The 23840-nt window shown below is 41.8% G+C and overlaps 1 protein-coding gene across 5 annotated transcripts in view; it reads left to right on the forward strand.

Moving 5' to 3' along the window:
* RASAL2 (RAS protein activator like 2) overlaps positions 1-23840 on the forward strand; it is a 280442-nt gene that overhangs the window by 83740 nt on the left and 172862 nt on the right. Inside the window, exon 1 of one of the 5 annotated variants that reach the window (XM_075833094.1) lies at positions 6561-6678. The exons of the other annotated variants lie outside the window; for them this stretch is intronic. The gene's annotated coding sequence lies outside the window, so the exon portion shown is untranslated. Of the gene's footprint in view, positions 1-6560; positions 6679-23840 lie in introns of those variants that run through there. 5 annotated transcript variants of the gene reach the window in all.

Below are 23840 nucleotides of genomic sequence, written 5' to 3' on the forward strand. Positions count from 1 at the left end.
TATAGCTGACAGATGCCACTGTGTGGCATTCGTCACCAGCCTCCGTTAAATGTGTGCGTCGGGAAGTTCCAGAGACGTAACTGTGTATATATGGAATTGGATGGGATCCACATGTACTGTATCAGACATTTATGCCATAAATCTCTGAGATGGAAATAACCCTTTAATGATGGTTATTACCTGTATGCGCTAAAGTCCTTTTCTTAGTTGACGGCCATGTTTGGTGGCTCATTAGAGAATTGATCATCTTACAGCTCTTTACTGTATTCAGATTTACGCCTTATTATACCTTTTTCGTTTAACTGCTTGTCTAATGGAAAATGTGATGTCATGACCTTGGTGAGTAGAAATAGGCGAGTACTTTGGTCCATTTTAATTTACATAATGTATTGAATGGTATTAAATGAAATCGCCTTGGAAGCTTTTGTTCTCCTTATCATTCATGCATCGACTGACAGCAATTATCATGATTCGGGAACTCTGCGAGCTGTAAAATAATCTGACATGTTCTCAATGTGTCCAATTAGATGGTGACACCAGCTCATGTGTAACCCTAATAACGTATGCATCTAGAGGTCTCCCTTATGAAAGGGGCAGAGATGAGAACCCGCTTCAGTTAACAGTGTCTTGCCCATTCCCTATTATTTAAGATTAACAAAAGGCCTTGTTCACACAGTGCAAATTTTGCATGTATTTTTTAACCAAAGCTAGGAACGGAATCTTAACAGAAGTAATATGTAAAGGAAGGCCTTAGGCTTCATGCACACGACCGTGCCCGTAATTACGACCCGTAAGTATAGGAGCATGGTCCGTGAAATAAAAAAATAGGGCATTACCTATTTTTTTCAGCAGGTTTCTACGCCACGGACACCCTCCCGTAGATATACGGGAAGGTGTCCGTCGGGCATAGAAATTAATTGGCCCATAATTCCAGGCGATTTTACGGTCGTGTGCATGGGGCCTTATAGGTCTGCTCTCCTGGATCCAGTTGTGGTTTTGGCGTACAAAATAAGTGTATTTTTCTAAAAAAATAAAATAAAATCTTGTTTCACAAATATTTTTTTTAAAAATTCTCGTTTGCACCCATAAAAACCAATACAGAGGTCACAGTTGGATTACATTGTGTTCAGTGAGGGTAAAATCACACACACAGTTTTGATGCAGTTTTTTGGTGCAGTTTTTTTTTAACCAAAGCCAGAAGTGTATTTAAAAGAAAGAAAAGATGTATAGAAAAGACTTCTGCATCTCCATTCTCTGGTGTCCACTCCTGTGTTTGGCTCAAAAACCTGCATCATACTCTGTGCGTGGTCCTGTGTTGTGATGCCAACAACGATAATAGTTTTTGCTGCATAAACGATACGATCACCCAATATACAAGCGTTTTCTCATTCATCAGCTGACACGGGCCAATGGTCTGCCAATGGTCATATGAACGCTTGTTCCCAATCAGTGCCCGGTGTAAACAGGTCTACAATCAGCTGATGAACGAGAAACCGCTTGTTCATTGGGTGATCGTATCGTTTCTGCAGCAGAAAATATTATCGTTGTTGGCAGCACATCTCCCTGTGGAAGCAGAGAGATGTGCTGCGACATGATGGTAATGTATGGGGACGAGCCATCGTAGTAACAATCACTCGTCCCCATACATTACTGATCATACCTCTTTGTGAAAGGAGCAAACGAGCGCCGATCAACAAGCTGTCTCGTTGATCGGTGTTAGTTGTTGCAGCCGAGATTGGCCAATGTAAATTGCGCTTTTAGGCAATCCTCTGACTTTGGTTAGACCGCCTACACATAGTCTGGTCTTTTAGTACTATAAATCCAGGAGAACCCCCTTAACTTTCTATTACTAGTAAAAGAACTAAGGGTTTTCATGTTCTATCTATTCACAGCTAGTTTAATATATTTGGTACTATTTGTATTGGTTCTATTGCTATTTTTTGTATTAAATTCAGTGGTGGTTGTATTTAGTTTTTTATAGTATTTTGCAACTTTATACGGTCTTGAATGATGGCAAAGCCTCAGTTATGACCGTAAGCGCCACTTCATTGGAACATTTCTAATTGAATTCTATTTTCACAGATGAGGATAGCGATATTAATCTCGGGTCTGTTCAGAAGTCATCCCCTCTCTGGAGCTGTCCAGTATATTCTCGCTATACGTCTCATTAAATATTTATGACATAATAGAGTCTAGGAGCTCTCAGCACTGTCAGGGGATTAGCCGGCTGTATTTAGGGAATAATAAGCCATCCGCTACAAGTAGACTAATGATAAAGAGTGCAGTAGGCTACGTTCGCTTCTGCAGTAAAATTATTTACTGACAATTAACATTGATAATGGCAGCGCGGTTTTGCGGGTAAAACTGCAGTATTACCTGCAACATCGTGCAACTATTATCACATCTATATCCATGTTTTGCATTGTTTTGTAATCTTGCAAATATCAATTTGTATTCCGCGCCCATCACCCATGGGCTTGGTTTTCAGCTGCATGCGGACACCTCTAAGGCTACATTCAGACGAGCGTGTCCGATTTACGCGTGTAAAAAAACGTCCGTGTGCCATCAGTGTGCTTGTGCATAATGGCATCAATGTTCCAAGTGTGGCATTAGTTTTTCACGTCCGTGCATGTATTTCTTTGTAACTGATGCGTGAAACACGGACAGCACACGGATGTCGCCCGTGAGCTATCCGTGGTTTTCACACACCCGTAGAATTCAATGGGCGACCAGGTGCGCAAAAACGCACCAATGTAGGACATGCAGTGAGTTTCACGCAACGAACACTCGCTGTGTGAAAACTCACGCATGTCTGAATATCTCCATTGAAATAAATGGGTCTGTGCGCTGTGAGTTATTTCAACGCACAGCACGCGGACGAGGATCAAGCTCGTCAGACTGAGCCCTCTGTGTGTTCTTATCCTCTGGCTCTCTTCGAGCTTACGGTGGAGGTATACTTTTGGAGGATCAGCCAACTTATACTTCTAAATGAATGCTGTGACGTATCCCTCTGCATAGGAAAGCTAAATAGACCACGCTTTCCTATAAGGCCTGATTTACACGTGCGTGTGCGTTTTGCACATAAGAGCTCCGTGTGTCATCAGTGTATGATGCGCGGCTGCGTGATTTTCGCGCAGCCACCATCATTATGACACTCTGTTTGGATGTTTGTAAACAGAAAAGCACGTGGTGCTTTTCTGTTTACATTCAGAGTTTGACAGCTGTTGCGCGAACCACGCAGTTCGCACGGAAGTGCTTCCGTGCGGCATGCGTGGTTTTCACGCACCCATTGACTTCAATGGGTGCGTGTTGCGCGAATAGCGCACAAAGAAAGGACATGTCGTGAGTTTTACGCAACGCGCTTGCGCTGCGCAAAATTCACGCACTGTCTGCACGGCCCGCTAGCTTAATATAGGTGCGTACGACACGCGTGAAAAGCACGCGCGTCGCATGCGCGTATATTACGCTCGTGTAAATGATGCCTAAGGCTGGATTCACACAACCTATTTTCAGGCGTAAACGAGGCGTATTATGCCTCGATTTACGCCTGAAAATAGGGCTCCAATACGTCGGCAAACATCTGCCCATTCATTTGAATGGGTTTGCCGACGTACTGTGCCGACGACCTGTAATTTACGCGTCGTCGTTTGACAGCTGTCAAACGACGACGCGTAAAATGACTGCCTCGTCAAAGAAGTGCAGGACACTTCTTTGGACGTTTTTGGAGCCGTTTTCTCATAGACTCCAATGAAAACTGCTCAAAAACGGCCGTAAAAAACGAGAGTTGCTCAAAAAACGTCTGAAAATCAGGGGCTGTTTTCCCTTGAAAACAGCTCTGTATTTTCAGACGTTTTTGGTCACTACGTGTGCACATACCCTTAAGTGAAAAAGTATGCAGACGAATACCATCGGCCCAGGGTGGTAAAAGGAGACTTACTGGGTGCTTAGGGGCCGATTGACACGTCTAAGGTATATGTCGGGGAGGGAATGCTATATCTCCAATGTGTAGAAAAACGTTCAAGATTAAATTTTTTTTTTTTTACATTCAGACGGATTAAAACAGAGTTATGCAAATAACCATTTGTCTTTCATTACTCTGTACCTTTCTCCTTGATAATTCCCCATATATAACAAGTCGGCTCCTCTGAATGGTGTGATTATGTGTTGTTTGCTCTTTCCGGCGACATACTCCACTTCTGTGTGTAATATGCGGTGATGGAGCTTTTATCATGGCGTTTTTATCATTTATATGTTTATGCAAAAGATGGAATTTCATTTATAATTAAAATTTGGCTTTGAATAAAAAGATTAACAATTAATCAAAATTGAACTGTGTCCTAGAAAATAAAGTGCAGACATATGTTCTGAATTAAAATTGCAGGCACACATTTCCCATTGTGGTAATGTGCGGGTAATTGAGGTCAAACGTGAAGAACCCCAACCCGAGATACGCTTTTCGTAAATGTGAAGACAATACTCGTCTACAGAGTTTACACTTCAGATGTTGCATGAATAGGAAGCTATACATAATGGAGAGCTGAATTGTGCGTGACACACGGATGTATAATGACTGAACGGACTCGGCAATGTGTGAAAATGTTTTATCATCTACAACTTGCATGAAGAGCGCAATAAGACTCAAACAGAAAACTGGACATGCTGGTATTTCTTAACATATGGGATGTAGATTTACTAAAACCGGCGTTTCATACAACAGGACGGGTGTCGCGGAAATTTTTTTTTTATCAATTTGCTTTTAGTGTTTTATTAAAAAATGTTTGATTTATTTGTGTGTTTGTGTTTTACTTTTTTTTTTATTTTTGAACTTTTTCTTCCCTATGGGGGCTGCCATTTTTTTTTTTCATCTCTGTATGTGTCGATTAACGACACATACAGACATGGAATACGGCACATACAGCCCCATAGTGAATGCGAACGGGACCCGTTCCATTCACTATGCTGTACGCCGTCGGCGTGGGAACGGCGCTTGCGCCGCTCCCACACAGTCCAAATGGAAGGTCTTCGGCCGAGCGATGTCCGGCGCCATTTTCTTGTGGAGCGGAAGCCACGGCCGGACAATAAGATTACTACTTCCGGTCGCGGCTTCTGGACTTGTGTTCTAATTCAAGCACTTGGAGCGGAGGGAGCGGACGGACCGGAGGGAGCGGCGGCGGCAGGAGCAGGTAAGTTATTTCTGTGCGTGTACGTGTTTTAGTGTGTGATTACTGCTGTATGTAAACCTACTACATTGTGTGTTAGCTCAAAAAATGGCGACACACAGTGTAGGTGGTTTGACCGTTCAATCCCCTCCTTTCTCCTTGCACTAGCCAGGATAAAGGAGGGGGGATTCTGTGAGCTCACTAGAGCGAGTGTGTTTTCTCAAATTTTGCAGCATAAAGCAATGTGGTTGCTTTACCACATGCCAATTCTGCAATTTTGGGAATTGCTCCATCTAGTGACCAGCACAGGGAAATGTTATAAATTAGAATCAAATTTATAATATTTCCTGACTCGTGAAATAATTTAAAAAATTAGAACAATGTTTAATCATTTATACACTAACTGTTTAACACATTACATTTAAAGAGATCTGTCACCACATTATAAGTGGCCTATCTTGTACATAAAGTGATCGGCGCTGTAATGTAGATTACAGCAGTGTTTTTTATTTAGAAAAACGATCATTTTTGACGGAGTTATGACCTATATTAGCTTTATGCTAATGAGTTTCTCAATGGACAACTGGGCGTGTTTTACTATATGGCCAAGTGGGCGTTGTGGAGAGAAGTGTATGACGCTGACAAATCAGCATCATACACTTCTCTCCATTCATTTACACTGCAAATAGCGATATAGCTATATCGCTATTTGCAGTCACATAAACACACTATAACATTACTGCAGTGTCCTGACAAAATAAAAAAACACTGCTGTAATCTACATTACAGCGCCGATTACATCATGTACAAGATAGGCCACTTATAATGTGGTGACAGAGCCTCTTTAAAAGAGTTGTCCATTACTGGACAGCTGATGACCTATCCACCGGAGAGGTCATCCGTATATGATCTGTGGCGTCCAACACCTGGACTCCACACCGTTAAGATTCTACGGCTGCCTCCAAGCATCGGACGCACATGCAGGAAGTAAGTGAATAGGATCAGAGCTGCAGTTCGGCAGCACGGCGGCTATGCTATGTACAGAGCCAACTGCTTCCGGCTCCATACATCGCATAATGGACCATAATATCCGGTGCCCGGAGGCAGCCGGAGAGGCTTTTACGGTGCGGGGTCCGGGTGTCTGACCCACACCGATGATATAGTAATGACCTAGGTCGTCCGTTGTTTAGTAGTGGACAAGACGTAACAATGCGACACCCCCCCCCCCCTCTCCCGATAAGGCATCATCTATTTTTTATTTTTATTTAATTACTTACCACTGCATTTCTCCCCTTAGGCTCTCACAGCAGGCCGCAGCTCATACAAGCTGCTGACGCCGAGCAGCTTCAGGACTCAATGTCCTGATTACTGTGAGGCATTGTTTTTGCATATGCGGCTTATCCATAAGGCTGCTTCATGGACAGGATAGATCTCTATGGATTTTCCACATTCAGATCAACTTGTATGGACAGCCATAAGTGAACCACGCTTCTCCGCCTTCCAACCGTACCTACAACAGGTGACGTAGTGTGTATGGTGGCATTTCACTTGCCTGGCACCTGAGTTACTATAAAGAATGCATTTCTAGAAAGAGAGAGGTAGAGCTTATCTTATAAAGTGGATGAAAATGGATCTGTCATATTCATCAGGAATCCTGTAAAATCTATACAGAGTGTGTACAGAGGCTGATTCTATCTATTAACATTAAGAAACTGTACGAATACTTTGCTTTTCTTGTCTTCTACCAGTTTTGAGTTACATAATCTCTTCTTTTCCGTTCACGAGCAAAGCTAAATTCAGATTTCCACCAGTTTTCTGTTCCAAAAAGCAGTGCATTTTGGGAGCTCGGGGGGGGGGGGCAGTTGCATCAATGAAGTTAAGTTAATTGACAGCGTAGACGTAACCCTTTCTCTGTTTCCAAGGGCAACCATATTTCTGAAAGCCCCTATGGATAAAGAAAACAACATAAAATAACTGAACTGCAGTACAAAAATAGGCAGATATTTACAGACACTCATTTTTTCTGTAGATTAAAACTGAAGAAATATTGAAAAATTACATTTTACTGAGATTTTGGTTTGTAAAATGAACCATAGCCAGTACAGAAAGTGGCACATTTTCTATATTCAGATTGTCCATTTATATTTATGAGCTGACCACTAAGGTTATATGGTACCCTCCAATCTTAAGGCCTTGTTCATACAGTGCAGATTTGCTGCAGTTTTTAAGTCAAAACCAGAATTGGATCCAGGAAAGCAAACCTATAAGGCTTTCCTTTATATTTATGAGCTGACCCCTACGGTTATATGGTGCCCTCCAATATTAAGGCCTTGTTCATACAGTGCAGATTTGCTGCAGTTTTTGCATGCAGTTTTTAAGTCAAAACCAGAACTGGATCCAGGCAAGCAAACCTATAAGGCCTTCCTTTATATATTTCTTCTGTTTAGATTCCGTACCTGGTTTTGGCTTAAAGAAAATCCATGCAAAATCTGCTGCAAATCTGTACTGTCTGCACAAGACCTAATGATTATGTTCACATGCAGCAGTTCTGTTGCAGAAATCTGAATGGGTATTGTAACATTCACATGAACATGCTGCAGAAGCAGCCCTCATTCACATGTATGGAACAGATTTGGACATTTCTGCAATGAATATGCCGCATGTGAACATACCCTAATCATTAGGCATGCAAAACAATGACTAGTCTTATTCTAAAATTCAATCCAATTGGCAAAATACTACATATTTACAACAGTACAAATGTGTTTTTTTTACTATGAAAGATCATTCCCGTAGTTTTAGATTTCAATAGTTAAAATATTAGAACACTTGTAATATCTGAGACTCTGTTACTTAGGCCTCGTGCGCACGACCCGTGATTACGGCACTGACGTATATATTTCCGGGAAGATGTCTGGGCCGCAGAAAGCTTCCCGTAAAAAATAGGACGTGTCCTATTTTTTTTACTTTATGGACCGTGCTCCCATACTTTATAATGGGAGCACGGTCCGCAAAAGCAGGTGACTGTCTGCGGCCGGCCGTGCCGTGATTACGGGCATGGTCATGTTCATATGGGGCCTTCGTTGGGAATGCCCCGTTAATACAGTGCTTAGACGCTGATCAGCCACTCGCAAAGACTTAGGCAGCTGCCAGTAAGGGCGTGTTCACACGGCGCTAAAAAACCAACATGTAGACGTGTCAAATACGCTAGCGTTTTTGTGAAGAGCTTTTTAAAATACATGCATTGTGTGCGCTTTGCACGGTTTTTGGAGTGTGATTAGGACTCCCATTGACTACTTTACGTGCCAAAGTATTGACATAATACTTATTTTTTTTGCGATGCCTAATTTAAATACTCGTGTAAAAAAGCGCGTTGTATGTACTAATGGCACACTTTCCCATTGATGTCAATGGGAAGCTTCATAAAATTAGTTTTTTAATGTGTATTTTGTCGCGTAAAAACTGTCAACATACGTGTCACATACATGCTGTGTGAACAGGGCCTAACTCACATCAGGTTTTTTAAAAAAAAATATTGTAATTAGATTTGAACATCCTTAAATTGCTTTGAATTTTTTTTATCATTTAATAGACTCGTAACCCACACCCATCCCCCTCCCCCTCTCTACGTGTAGATCTGATGGTGATCTTTTATCTTCCAATCTACTACTCAGCTTTAAATATGTTTGTATATTTAGGTTTGCTACACTATAAGCTTTGTTGCTTTTAACCTTTCATTTTCGTACAACTCGGTTGAACAATAGTAAGATAATTTTAGTGTCGGTTTGCAGCTTGAACGCGATCATTTTTTTTATGCCATAGATTTTCACATAATGCAGAACTGAGCTAGGCTTTGCATGACTGTCAGTGGTTCTGCATTTCTTTGTAGTCATTTCCTGCAGACCTTTAAGAGAAAAGGTTTGTTGAGGAAGTGATCGTTCATATAGGCTGGTGCTTTACCAGTGCACGGATACAGCGTGGGTTCAAGACACCTGGGCGCTCGGTTTTACTTCTGGTGTCCAGCATAGCACAGATCTTTGAAGTCCCTCCTAAGCTGGTTGTTATTTTCTACAGTAAAATGGATTTTAAAGTACTCAGAGCTTTTAGTGAGTTATACATACATTACTGAAGAGTCATTAACATAAAAAAATATATAGTTTGTAGTATGGAGCGGATAAACCAGTTCAGGAAAAAAAGGCTTTCGCGTCATGGGGTAATTGGAAGATCCATGTCAGCACCAATTGGAGTTGACCCCGAAGAAGATAGTGATGGAATATATAATTATCATTGGCATTATCGCTTGAAGACTAAATCCGCTTATTTCCGGCATCCTTTCTTTGGCAAAAGTCTTGGAAGTAGAAGGAGCCAGTCTGTTTCAAGAATCAACTCCAGAGCAAATTATCAGGAACGTCCTCATCATCATCTAGTTTCTCGACAAGTTGAACAAGAACCTGAGTTTATCTTCACACATAGACTCCATTCTGACCACAAATCTTCCAGTTTAAAAAGGTCTCCGGAAATAAATGGAGGTACATCACCTGTTGCTGGACCCTTTAAGAGGGTTACTTTTGAAAGATCATCATCTGAACCATCCGGTCCACCATCATGGACAAGTGGCCGTAGACATCCTTCTATGAGGAGAATTCATTCTTTGGATTCTGGTCAACATGGATTCTTTCATCGTCGAATATTTTCTGCCTTTTCCAGTGGCCACTCGCGGATTATTCGATCGAACAGAGACATTCCAGCATCTATTGAAGAGGAGGAAGGTAGGCAAGAGCATCATATAAGATTGAGCCAGTAGCAAGTTTTTGGGTTTTTTTTTGTGTTAAATTGAGTGTCATTTGACAAAACAGAGACAGGGGACAAACCAGAACATTGTCGTTATGTAGCGTATTTGATAATGTTTTGCCGTTCTTGTATAATAAAATCACAAGAACTTTCAGGAAACCAAACACAAAATTCTAAAAACTGTTCATATAAGGGGAATAGTCTGTAAGGCCTTTTGCTTAATGGGATATTCTATACTTTAGACAATAAGAAGCTTTTGTGGTTTTGGCTATACGTATAGATGGTCTTCCTAATGACCGGTTGTCATTTTTAAATCGCCTGCAGTTGACTCATCGTTCTATAAACCATAGTCTTACATCTGCCATAAGTTCTGACTTACATAATTGCAGATTTTACATTTAACAAAACCAAAATGAGTAGGTTACAGAAGAAGGAATTCAAATTCTGAGAATTCTGCTTATGAAATAGGAGATTTAGGTCTTGCACTGTTTTTCATATTATTTGCGGTGGACAGGTCCTAGCAGCCAGATAGCCAATGCGTCTCGAATTTTGCTACTTTTTGGGTTATCTTCTATTTTTTTTACAATGACTGTTATTAGTCTCTGTCCACTAAGAATGTCAGATTGGCTCCTGGACTGGTTGTCTCACCGTGACAAACCCTTCTGATAATGGCGTGGTGATCAACTGAACGCCACAGATCTGACTTCTGATCATCCGTTATTGCTGGGGAAAGCTCCCGCTGGCCACTGCATGAGAGATGTAGAATCACATGGTGGACATTCAAACGTATGGCTGTCCATGTAATACACTGACAGGCCGGATCCTAAAAAGTGGGAGCCACTGATTCTGAGCGTCTCTCCTCTCTGACTTATAGAAACGGGGTCCCAAGAACATGCTCAGTACACCCCCCCCCCTCCTGAACTCCTCTAACTGGTCCTTAAAGTCTATAAGGTTTTGTCTATCCCTCGTCATCAATTCTGGCCTTTGATTCTTCTCCAGACTGGAATGCATGTCACAATATATATTTGATCAGGTATCTGTAATTCGGTGTCTAATTTAATATAAGAAGTTAAAACAAAATGATTAAGCAGTTGGATGAATCGCCGCCAGCTTAATGCCATTTGTTAATGAGAATGTGTTTGATTTATGATGATCCTCTAAGTAAATGCTTGTGTATTATACAAAGGCCATTGGATTCCTCTCAAAACTTTCTCTGGATCTATAAATGACTATTGATTGTGGCTGCTATGTACATCTTTTCATTGCCTGCATTAGAAAAATGTGCTGTTTCACTAAAGGACACTCAGGGATGTAAGTGAGAACATTCTGTTACAGTAACAATGATTTACAAATAGTTTTCTGTTGACCACTTTATATAGACCAAATGGTATGTAGATATATTATAAGTGGACTCGGTCCTTTCATGATTAGAATGGCCAACCAGAATGGTGAAGACCAGCAATTGTCTCTACCTCCGGTGTATGAGCTATGCCTAAATGGCAGACATTGTAGTAATGCTCACGTTTTGCGTTATCACTACGCTTCCCTTTCTTTTGGGAACTCCACTACATGGATAAGTCATTACACAGCGGTCAGCTGGTTTTACAGGTTGAACATTGTGACATCACTTGCTTGCTGATGTCATTATCTTCTATAGAAGGAACGCGGAGGGGGGGGGGGACAACTCAACGCGACACAAAGTTCCTTGAAGTCACTTTGCCATATTAACTCTCTGAGACTTAATGAGTTTCTTTGACCATAATATCAAAGTCTCTCATGTAGCTCTACCTTTATTAAAGGGGTTCTTCATCTTTGGCCTCTTTTGTCTGCACAGCTGTTCAATTATATATCCTATAGGGATAGTTTGCTTCCACATCAATACATAGCTCTATGGAGGTACAGATGTACCTGTATAGGATGTATTCATGATTGACCAGGTAATTTACCTTCAGATATGCCGGTCTTAGTGTCTGAACTACCCTTTTAAAAGAGTACATACCTGTATGATCGATAGATAGATAGATAGATAGATACTACAAAAAAAGAAGTTCCTGAAATATAAAATGAATATGCAGGTTCTAATCTTCCATGACTTACATGTGACATAACCAACAAGAAAATGCACACTGCAGGCGCTATATATATCTACATACATATATACTAGTCCTTCTCAATGAAATAGAATATCATCAAAAAGTTAATTTATTTCAGTAATTCAATTCAAAAAGTGAAACTCATATTATATAGATTTATTACACACAGAGAGATCTATTTCCAGCATTTTTGTCTTTTTAATGTTGGTGATTAAGGTTAGGCTGGATTCACACGAGCATGTTACGTCCGTAATGGACGGAACGTATTTCGGCCGCAAGTCCCGGACCGAACACACTGCAGGGAGCCGGGCTCCTAGCATCATAGTTATGTACGATGCTAGGAGTCCCTGCCTCGCTGCCGGACAACTGTCCCGTATTGTAATCATATTTTCAGTTAATGAAAACCCAAAATTTAGTGTCACAAAAATTAGAATATTATATAAGCCCAATTTCAAAAATAATTTTTAATACCAAAATGTCCTACTGAAAAGAATGTACAGTATCTGCCCTCAATACTTGGTCGGGGCTCCTTTTGCATGAATTACTACATCAATGCAGCGTGGCATGGAGGCGATCAGCCTGTGGCACGGCTGAGGTGTTATGGAAGCCCAGGTTGCTTTGATAGCGGCCTTCAGCTCGTCTGCATTGTTCGGTCTGGTGTCTCTCATCCTCCTCTTGACAATACCCCATAGATTCTCCTTGGGGCTTAGGTCAGGTGAGATTGCTGGCCAATCAGGAGCAGTGATACTGTGGTTATTAAACCAGGTATTGGTACTTTTGGCAGTGTGGGCAGGTGCCAAGTCCTGCTGGAAAATGAAATCCACATCTCCATAAAGCTCGTAGCAGAGGGAAGCATGAAATGCTGGAAAATGACTCTGGTCATGCTGCGCTGACTCTGCACTTGACACGGTGGAATCTATATAATATGAGTTTCACTTTTTGAAGTACTGAAATAAAATAACTCTTTGATATTCCAATTCATTGAGAGGGACTAGTATATATGCATGTAGATAGATCTATAACGATTAGTTACCTTCAGCCATACCTCTATAAATGACCTCGGAGATCGATGACAGGTAGTAGAGGTTAATAGGTCTATCCAAGATCACAAGGAGTGATGGGTCTATCCAAGATCACAAGGAGTGATGGGTCTATCCAAGATCACAAGGAGTGATGGGTCTATCCAAGATCACAACAGTCGTTTAACATAAATCATAATTACTTGTAAACAAAACTTTTAATACAGATTAATTGCAAAGTGCATTACCAGCTGTCACAGATGACACTTCAGTGCGTGGGGCCGTAGCATCTTTAATGCATGAAGATATAACTCTGATTGAACAGCCTGATAATGGCTTTTTCTGCTTTCTTCTGCTAATTAGCGAGACTTCTCTGAACATCGCTTCCATTGTTGTCACGGTATGTTTAGTACCATCCGTATGTATCCTCTGCCTGCCTGAGAATGTGAATGCCCATGAGTGACGTAAACTAGTCTGCCCTCTCCTGCTCCTCGCCATTGTATGGGTGTAGTCAATAATGAGAACAGTTTTACAAACTTTGTCTATTTAGATGACTTAGCACCTTGTGGATTCAGGCTGAGATTCCTTGGGGCAAGGAGATAATTAGAGGAGTAGGAGCTCATTAAAGAGTTCTGCACTAGTAACTGTTTGCCACAGACAGATCTCCAGGTGTTGGAGGGCACAGATGATGCCAACATTCCTAAAACAAAGAAGCCGTCTGTAAGCTTTGATTGGATTTTAATTGGCGTTGTGCAAGTTTTAATGGATTTTCTTGACTCACACTTACAAGGAAACTTTTTATATCGATCTATCTACTATATACTATCCATCTATATAGATATGAGATACTGCATGTATAGAAAGGTATAGAAAGATATACACTATATGGACAAACGTATTAGGTCATCTACACATTATACCTCCCATTCTAAATCCATAGGTATTAATATGGAGTTGGTCTCTCCTTTGTAGTCAAAACAGCTTCCACTCTTCTGCGAAGGCTTTCTACAAGGTTTTGGAGTGTCTATGGGAATTTTTACCCATTCATCCAGACGATCATTTGTGAGGTCAGACACTGATTTTGGAGGAGAGGGCCTGGCTCACAATCACCATATTAGTTCATCTCAAAAGTGTTGGATGGGGTTGAGGTCAGGGCTCTGTGTGGACCAGTCAAATTCTTTAGCATCAAAACCGTTCCTTTATGGACCTTGCTTTGTGCACTGGGGCACAGTCATGCTGGAACAGAAAAGGATTGAACCCCAAATTGTTCCCACAAAGTTGTCCAAAATGTCTTGGTATGGAGAAGCATTAAGATTTCCCTTCACTAGAACTAAGGGGCCTAGGCCAGCCCCTGAAAAACAACCCCATAACATTATCCCTCCTCTACCAAACTTTACAGTTGGCACAATGCAGTCGGGCAGGTAACGTTCTCCTGGCATTTGACAAACCCAGACTCGTCCATCAGACTGTCCGATAGAGAAGTGGGATTCATCACTCCACAGAACATGTTTCCACGGCTCCATAGTCCAGTGGCGGCGGCTTTACATCACTCTATACGGTGCTTGGCACTCTGCATGGCATGCAGCTGCTCGGCCATGGAAACCCATGTCATGAAGCTCCCGGCGCATCAGTTGTCAATGACTGAGGAGGTTTGTATCAGCAGAGCATTGGTGACTTTTTTGCACTATGCGCCTCCGCACTCAGTGACCCCATCCTGTAACTTCACGTGATCTGCCACTTGATGTCTGAGTTGCTGTGGTTCCTAAATGTTTCCACTTGTAATATGTAATAATACCACTCACAATTGATCGTATAATATCAGGGAGGGAAGACATTTCACAAACTGACTTGTTTCAGACGTGGCATCCTATTACAGTACCACACTGGTATTCAGTGAGCTCTTTAGAACCACCCGTTCTTTTACAAATGTTTGTGAAGGCGAATTGTGCTGGATTTTATACACCAGTGGCAATGGTACTGAATGAAATACCTGAATTCAAGGATTAAGAGGTGTGTCCCAATACTTTAGTTCTTATAGTGTGTGTGTGTGTGTGTGTGTGTGTGTGTGTGTATATGTGTATATATATATATTCTAGTTTATTATCTTTCTGTCTTTTTACTTGCTGTATCTTCTATCTACGTCTGTAGGTAGTCAATTCTGTATGTTCCACCCTCTTCATTATTCGCTCATTGCATTGACATTTGACTTGTACTAGATCCTCTGTCATCCGTTGAGTCAGTTGTTATTCACAATTGAGGTCATTTTCTCAGCTTTTTATGGCTATGAGGCAGGAAGAGTCTTTCAGCTCAGCGATCAGTATCTGTACGATGATTTGCTGCGCGTTGTTGCTATAGGCATGGCTATTTTTACCTGTTAAACTCATTTCAGCTGTAAGTCTATTAATACTTCCTAAGCTATTGTATAACTTTTAACATGAATTTGTTCAAATTCTTCTTCACTTTTTTTAATTTAAATGTTCTCATTTATCTTGATAGACCAGTGGCCTGCAACCTGTGGCTCTTTAGATGGTGTGAAAGTACAACTCCCATCATGCACCGATAGCCGGCTGTAAAGACTTGCTGAGAATTGTGGTTCCTCAACTACTGAAGAGTCACAGGTTGCAGGCCATGCGTCTACACACATTGGGGAAGATTTAATAAGAAAAATTTACCAGAATCCTGGCACAAAATTCGCCAAAAAGTGCTAAAAAGCTGCCGTACATGACGTGTGCCAGTTTATTATGTTTTTTAGCCACTTTTTTTGCACCTTCCAGATTTGAAAAGAGTTGTGCTTAAAAGTCACAACGCACCACATTTATTAAAGTTGTGCACCTTTTTTTGACCGCAAAACATTGTCGTTAAGCAAATTAGTCATGAGACGGCCAATGTGATAAATTTGTCACATTTCTTTATATCTGGTCTAGTCTTTAAGACTCTGTCTTTAAGACCATATTAATAAATCTCTCTTATTAATAATAATCTTGCAGGGAGCAGGAATGCCAAAATATGACGTTACATCCCAGCCGAACCTTTAGTATTGCAATGACATTTCTTTGGAAGTGGCAACCATGGGCCACTGCAACTGACTGCAATATTACAGTAGTGGCATTCTGAAACAAATAGTGGGTACTTTTTGTCAATTTACTTATCCATAATCTTTTAGGAATCATGTGAACATGGGGAATACATCAAATCCAAGTGCTCATATCCTGGGTAATACGTGGTGTCATTGTCGGGTATTCTACCCCTACTGAAAATCCAAAACTGGGTACAGTGTAAGTGAATGGTATGTCAGCCGGAGCGATGTCAATCTGAGATTGGAGCCGTAATATTGTTTTTGTTCTAGCAAAATTAACCTGCTGTCACCAAATTGTGGCGTTACCTCTGGCCTCTGCTTAGATGCTATATTTTTAGTAATAAGGATTAGTAAACGCAGGTCAGAAAGTGAATTAATCTGACGGATCTTTATATTTATGACCATTTACATATAGGGAACCGTCTCTGTGATCTGACGTCTAAAATTCACCAAATAAAAACCTAGATTTAGGCATTCAACCATCACTGCTTCTCTAGTAACTGACAATAGTGGGCAACGTGATATTCCCTATGACCTTTCACGACGTTGCGTCCCCATATTGAGTATATTCACGGTGTTCCCTTTCTCCTGGGCAGGCAGGAAGACACGAGCCATGTGGACAACTTCTTGCCAGCTATTAATCTGCATTCAGTATAGAAGGCTTACTATGTGACCCTCTATAAAAGATGTCTAACGCACCAGGTCCTCGTAGGGTGTTTATAAGAGAACGTGATAAAAATACCTGCTGCAGAGTTTCAGCGGTGAATACGTTTCCTGTTACAGTATGTGCAGGTGCGTATTATGAAAGGGACGTGTATTCCTCTGTAGGGTCACATTACTCACGTATGACAGAATCAGGTTGGCCAGCAGTGCTCGGTGACTCTGAAATGTTGGTCTTGTGGTTGTAGTTGTGTGTATTTCTTCTCTGAAAGAGACGTCTGTTCTTTCCCCCCTGACAGCTGGCATTCCTCTGGTAAACGTATCCGAGTCTCTACTGCAGCCCTGACAGGTTGATCTCTAGGGTTCACATGTCAAGTAGGCAGTGTGACGACGGCAGCAGCCCTATGAAAACACGACGCACGGCTATTCATTCACCAACCTGCCCTTTGATATCTATACCCAAAGGGAAACTGACTGTCGTGCACAGTTTGGGATGGCAGCATGGCACTGTGCCACATAGTAGCTTTTTTTCCATTCCCTTGTGCATGTTGTTCTGCGGTGATGAAAATTAATTAAGCGCTGTTTGTCGAGACTCACCGCACTTCGCAACAGGAACGTCTTCACTCAAATATGTTTAGGACATGCTTTCATAATTTACGAGATACCTAGTTCCATGTTTTAGAGTTTTTTTGGTTTGTGGCACTTTTATCTCATGGCCTAAGGCCCCATGCACACGACAGCAAAAAACCTCAGTTTTTGCGGACCGCAATTGCGGTCCGCAAAAACGGAGCCATTCACTTTCATTGAACACTGACACCTTTCCGTAGCACTACGGAAGGGTGTCAGTGCCGTGGAAATGTTCCGGGAATTATGGAACATGTCCGTTCTTTCGCATTTTGCGGGCCGTGCTCCCATACTTTGTATGGGAGCACGGCCCGAAAATGCGGCTGTCAGTCAGCGGCCGGCCGTGCCCGCAATCGCGGGCCGTGATTGCGGGCACGGTCGTGTGCATGGGGCCTTAGAGGACTTGCTAGAATGAAATCGGAACAAAGTTACAAATTTGGTTTTCTATGGTAAAATGCCCATTGAAGTTAGAAAGATGCATTAACCAACATTTTCAAAATGGTCGTCTACTGATTGGGGAGATGTCTACATGTGACCTAGCACCCAGGAGGTCGAAAATTGATCCGCCAGATTTGCCCTTTCAGGACTGTCTTTGGGCTTCATAGCAATCATGGTGGTAAGTGGTTCAGATAAACATCTTCAGGAAAGTTCACCACAGGCCAACTTCAAGTCCAATGTGTTCTACTAGAGTTCATCTAAGAACTGGAAGACTTTGTCTAGTGCTTATGCCCAGCTTTGCATAGTTTGCCTGCTATGGTTTCTTTCATCCTTTATATAGGGGGACATCCATATAATTATTAGGACATCAGACTAAGGCCCCATGCACACGACAGTATTTTTCATCAGTAATTACAGACCCATTAATTTCTATTGGCCACGGACACCTTTCCGTATTTTTACTGATGGGTGTCCGTGCTGAAGAAATTATAGAACCTGTCCTATTCGTGTCAGTAATTTCGGCAAGGACTCTCCCATAGAAGTTTATGGGAGCTTCCGTAAATACGGACGGTATACGGATGTGCATCCGTATACCGTCCGTATTAATGGAAGTATTTCTATGCAACATGCTAATGACATCATTTGCATCCTCCCTCTTTTTTCACATACCCCTATATACGGATGCAATAAGGACCATATTTACGGACACCCTTCCGTATAAACTGATGAAATACGGATGCCTACTAATCCGTGTTTATTGACAGTATTTCAGGATAGATGAAAAGATTGTCGTGTGCATGAGGCCTAAGGCCCCATGCACACAACCGTATTTTTGGTCTGCAATTACGGACCCATTTGTTTCTATGGCTGGCAGAAACCTCTCCGAATGTTTACGGGAAGGTGTCTGGGCCAAATAAACCTTTCGTAAAAAAAAATAGGACATGTCCTATTTTTTTATTATATGGACAATTCTACTATACTTTATAATGGGAGCACGGCCAGTCCACGGCCGGCCATGCCTGTAATTATGGGCACGGTTGTGTGAATGGGGCCTTAGCTCTGGATTTACATGATTGAAACCAGAAAAAATATTCCTATCCTAACAAAAAATAACTCCTTCTGTTCCCCATCTATTACCCATTGCTTATATAGCGCCAACATACCACAGCGCTGTACAGAGATCATCATTTATATCATTCCCTGTCCCCATCTCTGGCACACTAGGGCCAATTTTATAGACAACAATTTACCGATCAGTATGGTTTTTGGGTGTGGGAAGGAGAAAACACATGCAAGCATGGATAGAACATACAAGCGCCATGCAGATGTTGCCCTTGGTCAGATTCAAACACGGTACCCATGTCAAGATCCTCTTTATTATTACAGTTTATCGTGATAGTGATAATAGTTATAGGATCTAAATAATCCAATCATTGCAACTATTTATACATGGGGTTCTCTGCTATTGTCTACCATTTAATGCTACAATTTGTAAATCCATCAGTTGAATATTTTATATCTGGACATCACCTTTGCAACTCCAACAAAATCACCCCACACACATTAGGTCAATGTCGGCCAAACCCACCTTTTTCGACAAGATGGATCAATCACCTGATGTGTATGGGGGCCGTCTGACGTTCCCCTGACAGATGATGAAAGTGTATGGCCATCTTAAGCATTATTGTCCTAGATCAGGGATGCCCAACTGTCCGTAATGGGGCTGCGTTCAGTCCTCATGAGCCTAAAGTGCGGACAAATTTCACATGGCATAGCTGCCTTACAATGATCAGGGATTAGCGCTCCTGTACACTGGGTGTTCTTCCCATAAAGAACAGGAGAGCTTGTTTTCTTCTGTTATGGGGGGCTGTGGTGTTTTACCATCTTCAAAAATTGTGTCATATGTATATGTTTCCGGGAGATACTGTTTGCACTTTCAAAAATAAATGTCAGGTTGGCCACCACCGTCCTAGATGCTACCGCTATTTCTCATCATTTCAACTCTTGAAAGCAGGAAGGGTGATTTATAGACTATGAAGTCTGCTGCAGACGTATCTGCTGGATTGTGAGATACTAGATCTGCCTGAAACTAATCTACACTCACTGTAGTATCCGATTTCCCACGCTGTTTTTTCGTCACTTCTGCTTTGAAGGCCGTGTGCAACGTGCAAGTCAAAATGCCTTTCTTAACGAGGTTAAATTTAGTTTAGGTGCTCTTGGTACATTCTCCGAATGATAGACATCTCTGTCCCCGTGCTTAGAGGAGAACCGGCAGACAGGAACGGCGGTGTCTTGAGTAGCACAGAGCGGTTTCATTGGTTCAACATAATTCCTAATACTTACCATAGTCACGTTGTGTCTTTTATTGTAAATGGATCAGACAGCTCGATTTCTCTGTAGGGAAATGTATTAAATGAATATTATCAGTTTACTATAAGACGGAAAGTCCCCCTACTCTAATGTATAAGATTATATCATAAGCTGATTAGGCGGAATCTGCAGAACTTTGCCTTGTTCTTATATCTAAGGCGTCTTTTAATATTCTTAACAATTTATTATATGGAGTACTATGTTATTTATTATCATACATACCCAGCTGTATTATAATAGACCTTGGATTAACCCCTGCAGACCATTATAAGCCGATTATGACACGAAGTAAAGATTTGTATTGCATCTGATAATGTCTGGCTATAGGATCTTCAATTTTGTCATCTAGCATCAGCTTAGTAAAATTGCTAAGGAAATGTGATCGTGTCGCACTTCATTGTTGCTATGACAACCACACATCTTGGTTGGCATGTACCTGGGCGCTTCATATTTGACTTTTTCTGTGTGATCGGTTAATGTTCGGTAATTGTAATCGACGCAGGTAATTGTAATCTGTGCGTTCACTCTTAGGGTATGTGCACACGAGAACTGTCTTTTACGTCTGAAAAGACAGACTGTTTTCAGGAGAAAACAGCTGCGTCGTTTCAGACGTAAAATCTCCTCCTCGCATTATGCGAGTCGTCATTGACACCCGTAATCTTGAGCTGCTCTTCATTGACTTCAATGAAGAACGGCTCAAATTACGTTGCAAAGAAGTGTCCTGCACTTCTTTGACGAGGCAGTCATTTTACGCGTCGTCGTTTGTAAATGACAGGTTGTCGGCACAGTACGTCGGCAAACCCATTCAAATGAATGGGCAGATGTTTGCCGACGTATTGGAGCCGTATTTTCAGACGTAAAACGAGGCATAATACGCCTCGTTTACGTCTGAAAATAGGTCGTGTGAACCCAGCCTTAGAGAGACATCAAACCCAAGAATGAAAAAAGGGGTGGAAAGAAATCACCATGGTGTCCGTCTAATGCATTCTCCTTAAACGAACAGTTTTATAAAAAAACAGGGATATCCCCTCATGATCCCCTCCATATTTGTCTGGGCGAGGGGGATTAGTGAAAAGGTGAGGCTGAGCTTGCCTCATCTCCATGGCAGACAGTAATATGAGAGGGTTCTCCTGCAGCAAGTGCCCACCTATAATTAAATATATTGAAAATAAAGTAGTAATCACAGGGCGGAAATATTTTCCTAGATTTCCTATCGGTAATCCCATAAAAGAACACTTAAGTCAGGTACTCCCCAGCCAGATATATGGTTGATCACAGGAAATATTAGATTATATATAAAAAGGTAAAGAAAGTTGAGTGGTTAAAGGGGTTGTCCACTGCCGGAGGGTTTGATGACCTATCCACCGGATAGGTCATCAGCATACCAACGGTGCCGGTCCGACACCCGGACTCCACACCGATCAGCTGCTCCGGCTGCCTGGGGGCATCGGATGTCATTGCACAGTATGCAATGTACAGAGCCGGAAGCAGTTGATTCCGTATATTGCATACCGGCCGTGCTGCAGAACTGCAGCTCTGCTCCTCTTTACTTGAATAGCCGCAGAGCTCCAGTACTGCATCTTGGCCGCTATTTCGTGGCCGGAGCCATCTGCTTCAGGCATGGACATCCGGTTCCTGGAGGCAGCCGGAGCAGCTGATCAGTTCGGGGTCTCAGATATACTGAGGTAATCAGTTGTCCGTTAGTGGACAACCCCTTTTAAGGTTTGTTGTTTTTTGTTTTTAATAAATGGTTTATTCCTCATCCATGCTTGAATAATTCATCAGTATTTTGCATCCATTTTTTTTTTTTTAAAAGCCAAAACCTGGAGTGGATCCTAAGTAGAGAATAAATCTAACTGACACATTTATACTTTTCTGCCTAATGCATTCAGATACGTGTTAAAACATAAAGATCCTATTAACGCTGCATTAAAGGTGTGAACGGGCTCTGAGCGCTGCCTGTCAGACACAGGAGGTGAGGAGACTGGCTGACATCATGCAGCAGGAAAGCCCCGCTGGGATTTTGTAACATGACTCATGAACTATCTTCAACCTCAGGTGTAAGCAGGTATCTTATGTAGCTATAGAGATGGGTTGTTTGTGAAAATCAGCTAGTATTTCAATTATGTCAGTTCCTCATACAATGGGACTTTTATAAAGGGTCGCGGCCAGAACATGAGCTGTCGTCAGAGCACCAGGCCTCCTCTCATTCTGTCCTGCATTTAATAAAACGTTTGCAGCTTTTGTGCTATGCTGAAGTTGTGTATCCTCGTATGAACAATACGTATGAACAATAGAAACTGCTATTCACACTCCAGGCAGACCTTATAGGTAGGTCAGAGAGGATAGTCATTTATGACCTCTGTGGCTGAATGAGCATAAATTTATGACACTATAACACCACTATAATGTGTGTGTATCTGTTTATATAATACAGATTGGCATATATTTTATTATAGTGTGTTATAGACACTGTGTGTTATAGTATTTTTTTTATCAATTAACAAAACACAAAGTGAATGAACAAAAGAGAAATCTAAATCAAATCAATATTTGGTGTGACCACCCTTTGCCTTAAAAACAGCATCAATTCTTCTAGGGAGGTTGTTCCAAACATCTTGGAGAACTAACCAGAGATCTTCTGTGGATGTCGCTTCCTCAAATCCTTCTGCCTCCTCATGTAATCACAGACAGACTCGATGTTGAGATCAGGGCTCTGTGGGGGCCATATCACTGTCAGGGCTCCTTGTTCTTCTTTACACTGAAGATTGTTCTTAATGACATTTGCTGTATGTTTGGTGTCGTTGTCCTACTGCAGAATACATTTGAGGCCAATCAGACTCCTCCCTGATGGTATTGCATGATGGATAAGTATCTGCCTGTATTTCTCAGCATTGAGGACACCATTAATCCTGATCAAATCCCCAACACCTTTTGCTGAAATGCAGCCCCAGCCCCAGCAGACACTCATTATTGTACCGCTCTCCAGCCCTTCAGTGAACAAACTGCCTTCTGTTACAGCCAAATATTTAACATTTTGACTCCTCAGTCCAGAGCACCTGCCGCCATTTTTCTGCACCCCAGTTCTTATGGTGCATAGTTGAGTCGCTTGTCCTTGTCTCCAGGTCAAAGGTATGGCTTTTTGATTGCAATTCTGCGACGAAGACCACTTCTGGCCAGTCTTTTCCGAACAGTAGATAAGTGTACCTGGGTCCCATTGGTTTCTGCCAGTTCTGAGCTGATAGCACTGCTGGATATCAATCGATTTCGAGGGAAATAAGCATTTTGTGTCTGTGATCTGCTGTGCTATGTTTCCCTGGCATACAACCATCTACGGTCCTCAACACATCTTGGAGCCCCAGTATGCTTTGAAATCTTTACCTTGGAGAGACCTTCTGATGCAGTAGAACTGCGTTGTGTCTTGTTGCTGTGCTCAGTCTTGCCATGGTGGACCTGTGACATGAAACGGTCTTCCATAACCTCACCTTTGTAGCACAGTTTGGCTGTTCATCAGCCAGTTTTAGGTCTCCTACACAGCTGTTTCTCTTACAGTTAGGGTATGTGCACACGATAACGACCATTACATCTGAAATTACGGAGCTGTTTTCAG

Source organism: Rhinoderma darwinii, chromosome 7 (assembly GCF_050947455.1).
Source record: "Rhinoderma darwinii isolate aRhiDar2 chromosome 7, aRhiDar2.hap1, whole genome shotgun sequence".
NCBI lineage: Eukaryota > Metazoa > Chordata > Amphibia > Anura > Rhinodermatidae > Rhinoderma > Rhinoderma darwinii.